We start from the raw sequence: 9,296 nt of genomic DNA on the forward strand, positions 1-9,296 counted from the left end.
GAGCAAATATTTCATACTTCAACTTTGCACTCCACGCGCCCACAAACTTTACGACACACGGTGTTTCACGATAGTATATATTATAAGGTCGTCTTGTGCGTGATAGCCTGCAGGGCAAAAAATTAAATATCGACTATGACAATTTTATTTATGACAATCAACATGAAAATGCATGGGATTGGTTTAATGTGACGCTCGTTTGACAGAAAACAGAAAACTCTCGGCATGTCAGGTTTAAAAATACTAAAAACTACAGAGGAGTATAATATTTAACTTAATATTAAAGTGGGTATTGGGTATAACTGAAAGAATTCAACGTCTAACCTTTCAAAATGTTTTAAGCGGCGTCAAGCGCTATTCGCGGTGGCCCGTTTCGTAGCAATATGGCGGGTCGGATTCGAAAACTGTTCCTTAAGGGATTCCCTCGATATTCATTCGGGAATATTGCGGAACGTCCATTCCGAATATAATAACCGAGTAACTTATTTTGCGGGAACCTAGACTCAAGTCAATGGCAATTTCACAGGAATATTCAAAGGTTGAATTTGAGTACCAAGTTCTACTTTAGCTGCAGAAAAGACTAATCAAGGCATTAAAGAATCCGATGTACTTAATATAACATAAGGGGAAGATTATAACCCAACTGGGGTAGGTAGAGGTATATTTAGAACTAAGTATGTACTAGGTAGGTACCCACACCTCACCGAGCTTTCTGCTATACTATCATGGAAGGTGGTGAGCCTTATCGCCGTCTACCTATAATAGTCAAGCCAACTGTGTCTTGTAAAAACTGTGATCCCTAGTTTAATTACAGATCACCTGATCGTTCGAAAGTAAGATGATCCGTGCCTCCGAAGACAGGTTAAGCCGTTGGTCCCGGTTACTACTTACTAATGTAAGTTACTAGTCGTTACACGAGCCATGTCAGAGGCCTTTGACGGCTCAGTAGTAAGCCTGACAGCAGGGTTGATGAGGTTGGTAATCCACCTCACAACTCACACGAGAAGAAGAAGCTTCAAAAGTTCAGTCAGTTTCTTGCAAAGTAATTAATAGATTAACAGACTAACACTGCACTTAAGATCTTTTGGTAACGCATCGTTTCTGTAAGTAGATGACAGATGCATACAAAAATATAAATTTTATAATTATGACGATTATGGTTCTTAATTTCACCACTGCCTACTAATAGCTCGCTAGATCACATCCATATCATAACATAAACCATATTCCTGGGGTAGTCAAAGGTACATCCATTGCAAGATGAACTAAGTACCCACACCTCACCGAGCTTTGTGCTAGACTAACGTGAAAGGAAGTGAGCCGTATCGCCGTCTACCTATAATGGTCAAGCCAGTTGGCTTGACGACACAGTTGAAGACACAGTTGTGTCTTGTAAAAACTGCACTTAAAATAAATTAATGACTCATTGGTGCAAGTTCGGTACCGGAGTTCAAACCGATGCTCCCCTTTTAAAAAAGAAGCAAGACGGTGAACCACAGGACCACAGTGACTTAAAGAAAGAAAGAAAGAAAGAAAGAAAGAAAGAAAGAAAGAAAGAAAGAAAGAAAGAAAGAAAGAAAGAAAGAAAGAAAGAAAGAAAGAAAGAAAGAAAGAAAGAAAGAAAGAAAGAAAGAAAGAAAGAAAGAAAGAAAGAAAGAAAGAAACATTTATTATTTAGGATACCATAGACACGGATTACATATATATACATTATAATGACATCACATTAAAAGACAAATAACGCACACACGAAATATTTTCTATATAAAAACATGGAAAACGAACATAGAAACTAACCTAATTTTAGCAACGACAGTTTCTTTTAGGTCTACAACGAAATCACATCGTTCACTTGGTTTTCTTGTCAAAGGAAATGAAAACTGACAGGTGAAATGTTTCTAGTACTTAGTCACTTAAAACAAGTCTGTCTTAATTTTAAATTGAAACTAAATTATTTTGGCAAAGTAATTGCAGTAAAAGAAAAGTCTTTCCACACAAGTGTGCTTGAAACAAACTCAAGAATACCTCCGAGAGTACACGCTTATGTTCCGAGAAGATTGTCTCCATAGAGGGCGAATAAAAACGTCGTATCGAGATTTATGTTAATCTCGATTTAGGATAATATTGAAGTTAGTGCTTTTAACGTTATCCGTTTTATAGCATGTTAATACAAACGAAACGTGCAGGTGCGAACACTTGCCCACGTTTCCAGATTCAAATCCGAAAACGGGATTAGTCTTGAGGGTATTTTAAGAATCTACCTAAATAAAGACATTCCCAACAAATGTTACAGAATGGTGAATTTATTTGCATAATTCAGCAAACCTAAATCCTTTGTCCGCGGCCCGCCGCCGAAATAATAAATTTACTCCATGTTCTACACTCGAAAATGTTCTATGTGAACAAAATTATTTAGCTATTAAGCCGGCTTTCAAGTACCTACATATTTTCACAACGATTTGAATTTTACCTCCATAATCTTTTTAAATAATTTGCATACGGAATATCATACAGGTTTAATAACTTTTGCGAATCATCAAACAAGAGAATATTTTTGTCGTTTCGGTAAGCCTTTCAGAGCAATCTGCATATAGAGGTACTTTAGCGGCGTAGCATAATAAATGTATATCGAGTTTTGATCTGCTTTGTAAAAATATCGACATCAAACTGGCTGTTAAGGTAATGTATAGGTGTATTTTATTTGGAGAACGAGAAAATATTATCTTTTATTTAACGGCCAATGTTACAGTAATTCTTTGATATTTCACCCCATCGCATTGAGTATTCCGATCGTACGCGACTCGGGCGATTCGAGCCAGCACAATATGTGTAAATTTAGAAAACGTTTTCGGAACATTATTACGTTTAGGGATTTTCAAGAAAATTGCCTTATTACCTCTTTGAGTTCGATTCCCGGCGTGGATTTGCCGGGATTTAGGCGGCGGTATATGAAAAAAATAATATTATTCGGTAGACTGGCCCTGCATAATGCACATAAATTTGTTTTAGAAGACTTGTGAGGGTTTGTTTTGGAGTTGTGTTGCGTTTATTTAAACTCCGGGGTAGAATGTACCTACGTAATCATATTAAAAATGTGAATACATTATTCTACTAACGAAACTTGCAATTTATTTTTATGTTATGGTCGTAACAGACTCCGTGGTCTAGTGGTTAGAGCGTTGGGCTCACAATCTGGAGGTCCGTGTTCGATTACCCGATGGGGTATTGACAAAATCAGTTTTTGAGACTGTCCTTTGTTTGGTAACGACAATGCAGGCTTGAATCACGTGATTGTCTGAATAAGTAAGATGATTCCGTGCTTCGGAAGGCACGCTAAGCCGTTCGTCCCGGGCAACTAGCTCAAATACCTCCACCAACACGCAGTGGAGCAGCGTGGTAGAGTACGCTCCATACCCCCTCCGGTAGATTGAGGGGCAGTATGGCATATTATGGTGTTAGGGGATCTTTCCATTTCATCAAAGCGAAAGCTCATCGCCATGTCTATCTGTCCATCCTAACCTACGATGCCCAGACCTGGTCATTGACTGAACGTCAAAATTTCAAACTCAAGGACTGCGAAAGAGCGATTGAGCGTAGTGTATTAGGTGTCAAACGCGTTGATCGAGTCCGAAATACAAACACTACATTCAAAAACTGGAATCGCTGATGTGGGACGTAAGGCAGCCAGACTGAAATGGGATTGGACGGACATGTTTGTCGCATGCACCCGGGCACGGATCGTCACGCATCGTGACGGGTACAGGCGCCGTGGTAGATCCCGAAACAGATGGCGTGACGGCTTGCCGGAGGGACTGGCCAGAATACGCAAAGGACCGCAAAACATGGAAAGAGGAAGGGGAGGTCTTTGCCCAGCAGTGGGATTTTGTAGGCTAGATTAGATTAGATGGTAAGTAGTGGTAAGTGGTGGTATATTAATGATAATAGTGTAGTCACACCCCGGACACTTCATACAAACAATCTCGTTGTATACAGAGACCACACATTGATGTTATAGTACACGCGCATCTGTGTATGTTTTCGAATTCATGTTTATAGTATTTTATGCAACAGTTGTATAAGAAGGGTCAAAAAATGCGAGTGGCGTGAGTTGCGATGTGAGCCTTGGCGAACATGCGACGGGATACAACGTTGCATACAATACTTTTTCTACGACGACGTAATTTTAAATGAAACAAAAATTTTACAATTTATTTTCCAACGCGCGGGAAAATGGCGGCAAATGTATACTTTTTTTTTATAGTATATCTATGGCACCAAACAAAGTAAAGGTGCCAGTTTCCAGGTCAAAAAAAAAAACAACAACAATGCTTTTTTGGCGACATTATAGTACAGTTACACTTTGTAAACAATGCTTTTATAGGCCATAGAGCGTACACTTTTTCAAAGAGTTTAATTATGTATGTACTTATATTAGACTTTTTGGTTATTTAAATGCCAGATTAAAGTAGAGGAGTAGAAAAAATCATAAATGATTATCACGTGTTCAGTGGTGAAGGACAATCCGAGAAATGTATTACGGACCTGTCAAATCTTCACGTAAGCGGACTATGTGAAAAACGGAATAAAGGGAGATGTGATTCTCTCCCTCTATCTACTTAAAGCACAATTAAGACCGACCGGGTAAAGTTAAAACGAAGCTTATAAAGTGAGTATCATTTGTCTAGCGCGGCGGTCTTGTAAGTTTTATTTAATCTGTGCTCTGTACATTGCGGATGTTAACACGGAAACTTGGAAACTTAGCTTAGTGAAATGAAGACGTTATAAAATCGCGAAGCAGAACATACGAGGGTTGTCACCATGTCATGAAACTTATAAGTTATAGCTCAAAAAACTATACATATGCGTTGTGTTTTGCACTGTCTACCCCATATCCCTAGCATTATCCCGTTTTTCACAGGGTCCGCTTACCTAAGCTGAAGATTTTGACAGGTCCGATTTTTTACAGAAGCGACTGCCTGTCTTACCTTCCAACCCGCGCGAAGGGAAAGCCAGCCCAGTACAGGTTAGGTCACATATTTCTGAAAATGCATTTCTCGGGAATGTGGGTTCCTCACGATGTTTTCCTTCATCCGTAAGCACTTGATAATCATTTATGTTCCAAACATGAATTCGAAAACAAATTCGACAATCATTGGTTTAAGCCTGTGGTGGATTCGAACCTGCGACCTCAAAATGAGAGGCAAGCGTTCTACCGACTAGGCTACCACGGCTCACTGCATTTTCACTTGCACTGTCTGCCAATCCATCCACCCATTAGCACGGTGACCATCGGTACGGCAATGCAGGACAGAAGGGGCAAGTCACCGGGACTGTAACCTGGAACCTGACAGAGGGCAGCAGTAACTGTCAGTACTATTCAGAGGCGGACGACAGGAGTCTTAGTACGGCTTTGAAATAGACTACTCTGGGCGCCAACCCACTCGCGTCAGACAGGGTACTGCGGGGCGGAAGGCAAGAGTGCAGCTCTTAAATTAATGATGATGATATCATAATCACCCAAAGGTTGTCTGGAAGAAATTGCTATCTTAACAATAAGGCCGCTTTTAACACGTTTATTTAATTTGTATGTCGGTGTAATATCTCCCTTTCCATCCATAGGGAAGGCCCGTGCCCCAGCAGTGGGGACGTTAATGGGCTGATGATGATGATGATGATGTAATATCTTCCTTTTGAGCAATGAAGATAAATATAAAGAATCTGTCATCATCTCAGGCTTTTACATCTTTATCAGATGATTCAAACATCGTTTCTGTAGCGTTTGTAAGTTATATTTAATCTGTGCTCTGTACATTGCGGATGTTAACACGGAAACTTGGAAATTTAGCTTAGTGAAATGACGTTTTAAAGAATGTGTATTGTATTGTATATCTAACACAGGTATTTTTTTGAGAGTTATTGTAGATTTGCGTCAGACCCTTAGATATCATTACCTACTTGGCTGGACGAATGGGCTCTCACTCGGTAAAGTTCAAGGCAACAGACTGCCTGAGTTCGTTACGAACTTCGTTCCAAGAAGTCGTCTCAAAGGATTGTATTTGAAAGATTCTATCCTATTTGATGTTTTATGAGATCCCACGTGAGATCAATTATTTATGATCCAAACATGAATTCAAACTCATACAGCCAAGTTCTGTGGTTTACAGCCCGTGTCGAGATTTGAACCTGTGATACTTTGACGCACGTAAATCATGCGTTCTCCAAACAGGGGTATCATCAAGGATATATTATGTATTTGCATTACTAGACCCTGCTATATACCTGAACGTGAGACTGAAACGATTTGCAACGAACGAACTTTAACATGTTGCAACGATCAAAATTGTTACATTTTAGCCTCGTATCTACTACACGCGCAACACGTGATGCACAACATCGTCTTCTATCGTGTGGGTTGTGAGGTGGATTACCAACCCCATCAACCCTGGTGTCAGGGTTACTATTGAGCCGTTTAAGGCCCCTGAAATGGCTCATGTAACGACTACTCACTTACATCAGTAAGTAGTAACCGGAACCAACGGCATAACGTGCCTTCCAAAGCACGGATCATCTTATTTTCGGACAATCTGGTGATCAGCCAGTAATGTCCTAAACAAACTAGGGATCAGAAAGTGATTTTTGTGATATGTCCCCACCGGGATTTGAACCCGGGACCTCCGGATCGTGAGCCTAATGCTCAATCAACTGGACCACGGAGGTCGTTAGAACTAGTGTTGTTGTCTAGAGGAACTAGCCATGTCAGGGGCCTTTGGCGGCTCAATAGTAACCCTGACACCAGGGTTGATGAGGTTGGTAATCCACCTCACAACCCACAAGATAGAAGAAGACTAGTTCCTCTGGCGACATGTTGTCGACCGACGTGTACCTAGTAGATGCGTAGACAGACAACGTGGTTATACAAAATTTCAACACGTTTTGCTGGATGTCGCGCGTCGAATGTTGTCAGGTAGAAACGCGGCTTTAGACTCATTTCCCATGTGACTTCTCGCTCAAAACATTAAAAAGTAACAAAAAACAAACATCGAACATCCTGTAAGCGTTCTATCCCCCCTGCCAACAGTTTAAGCTTCAAAAAAACAATGCAAAATATAAAATCAAATAGCAAAAACAGTGACTGAGGGTAAACTGAGTTAAGCCCGCTCTTTCACAAACAGCGCACGTATTAGCAAGCTGGCAACATAAATAACAAGCGAAACAATTTACCTACGAGCGAGTGAGGTATTCTTACAGCTGTTTAGTTTGTTCAATATATACCAGCCTGTGATACGTGCCCTGAATCTGAGGGAGAGCCCTTAGGCCTCATCCAGATCGACCTAACCGAACCGAAGTACCACGCGAAAAACAAAAATAAACATTTCATTTTCAATATTTCAATAATATCAAATGACTCGGTCGGTAACACTTTACTCGCCGTAGATTATTAGGGTTGAAATATAAAGGGGAAGTCCTTACATTATTAAACATTCCACTATGGTTAATATAGATAGTTTATAATTTTGAAAAGAACATTTGCAGCCATATTTGTGCTACTTCCACTTGTTTTAACGAAAGTACATTAAAGTTACCGGCTTAGAGCCTTACAAAACAATACAATACAAATACACTTTATTGCACCAAAATAAAAAGAAATAATTACAAAAAGTCTCTTTACTAAGTACATGGCAAATGGCGGCCTGAGCCTTCAGCGCTCCCCATTTGTCCCGTCTAGTTAATGCCGTCTGCGGCAAATCTACAATAAGTAAAAAAAAAATACAAAAAACGTTTAACGAATTATCGTCTCTTTGAATTTCGTTTATAAGATAAAGCTTAAAAAGATAAAATGATAATAATTGTTAGGTATATTTGAAAGAAAGAAAGAAAGAAAGTATTTCTGTTAAAGAAGTTGTTACAAAAGTTTATTCGCTTCGTTTTATTACAGTCTGTGTGAATAAGTCGTAACTTCTCCGTTTTATGACGCGGCGACTGGCTCTCGTATGTTCTGCATCGCGATTTTATTACGTCTTCATTTCACTATTAACTGCCGCTTTTCCAACTTTCCGTGTTATCCTAACTGCTGATAAATTTCTTAGATACTGGATAGCAGTAATGCTTTAGTCTTCTTCTATCGTGTGGGTTGTGAGGTGGATTACCAACACCATCAAACCTGACGGGTTACTATTGAACCGCCAAAGGCCCCTGACATGGCTCATGTAACGACTACTAACTTGTATCAGTAAGTAGTAACCAGGACCAACGGTTTAACATGCCTTCCGAAGCACGGATCATCTTACTTTTTGGACAATCAGGTGATCAGCCTGTAATGTCCTAACCAAACTCTCACACAAAGTAATTTTCGTGATATGTTCCCACCGGGATTTGAACCTGGGACAACCGGATTGTGATCCCAACGCTCAAACCACTGGACCACAGAGGCCTTACAATATTATATAAGGTATGTGTCAAATTCTTCCAGTGACGTCATCAGAATTTTTAAGAAACTTAAAAGTTCCCAACACAAACTTAGTAACCTTTCAAATCTCACTTTTGAATCTTAATCAGGTTAGCGTACCAGACCATATCTGTTGTTTATAATGACTTTGTAAGTTCCACAACTACTGGTTTACACGCGATCTATGCTTATTATTTTGCTGTTAGAGTTATGACCAAGTAAAATTATACCAAGAGGTACGAAGGCAATTTTAAGGTGACGACGGTTTTTGAGTCGCATGTTGCTTATTACACAGATCATATAATACTAACGTACAGATGCCTCACGTCATACAACGAAACTGTGCCGTTCTAACTCGGGCAATTCTTCGGGCTATTTTTAGTTCTAATAAATGACCACTAGATGCCGCTAAAACGCCCCTTTTTTAGCGGCATCTAGTGGTCATTTATTGATGGGATCGAACGAATCGAGCGACATCTAGTGAAATTTCAGCTTACTGAGTGCAAGTTATTGCAAGCACAATATATTTACTTAGAGTTAGAGTAAAATTAAGATAATAGATGGCGCAAACGGATTTTTTTTCTCAACGTTGACATGTTAGTATTATAATCTGTGACAATGATCTGTGACATTGTCAAGGTGACAGTTGTTAGTTGACATACGATTATATCTGATGTTTGGTGGGCAAAGAATACAAGGTCTTTGTTTGGTGGGGTTTATTGATTACGTCTTCATTTTGTATTGGCAAAAATATATCTCCAACTCCTGTAAGTATCTAATTAGTTACTAAAACTGGAAGATAATTAAAAACATAGCTAAGGTCCTACCTAGAACGCAATCGTCCCTTATC

The sequence above is a fragment of the Pectinophora gossypiella genome, chromosome 9 (assembly GCF_024362695.1).
Source record: "Pectinophora gossypiella chromosome 9, ilPecGoss1.1, whole genome shotgun sequence".
Taxonomy (NCBI): domain Eukaryota; kingdom Metazoa; phylum Arthropoda; class Insecta; order Lepidoptera; family Gelechiidae; genus Pectinophora; species Pectinophora gossypiella.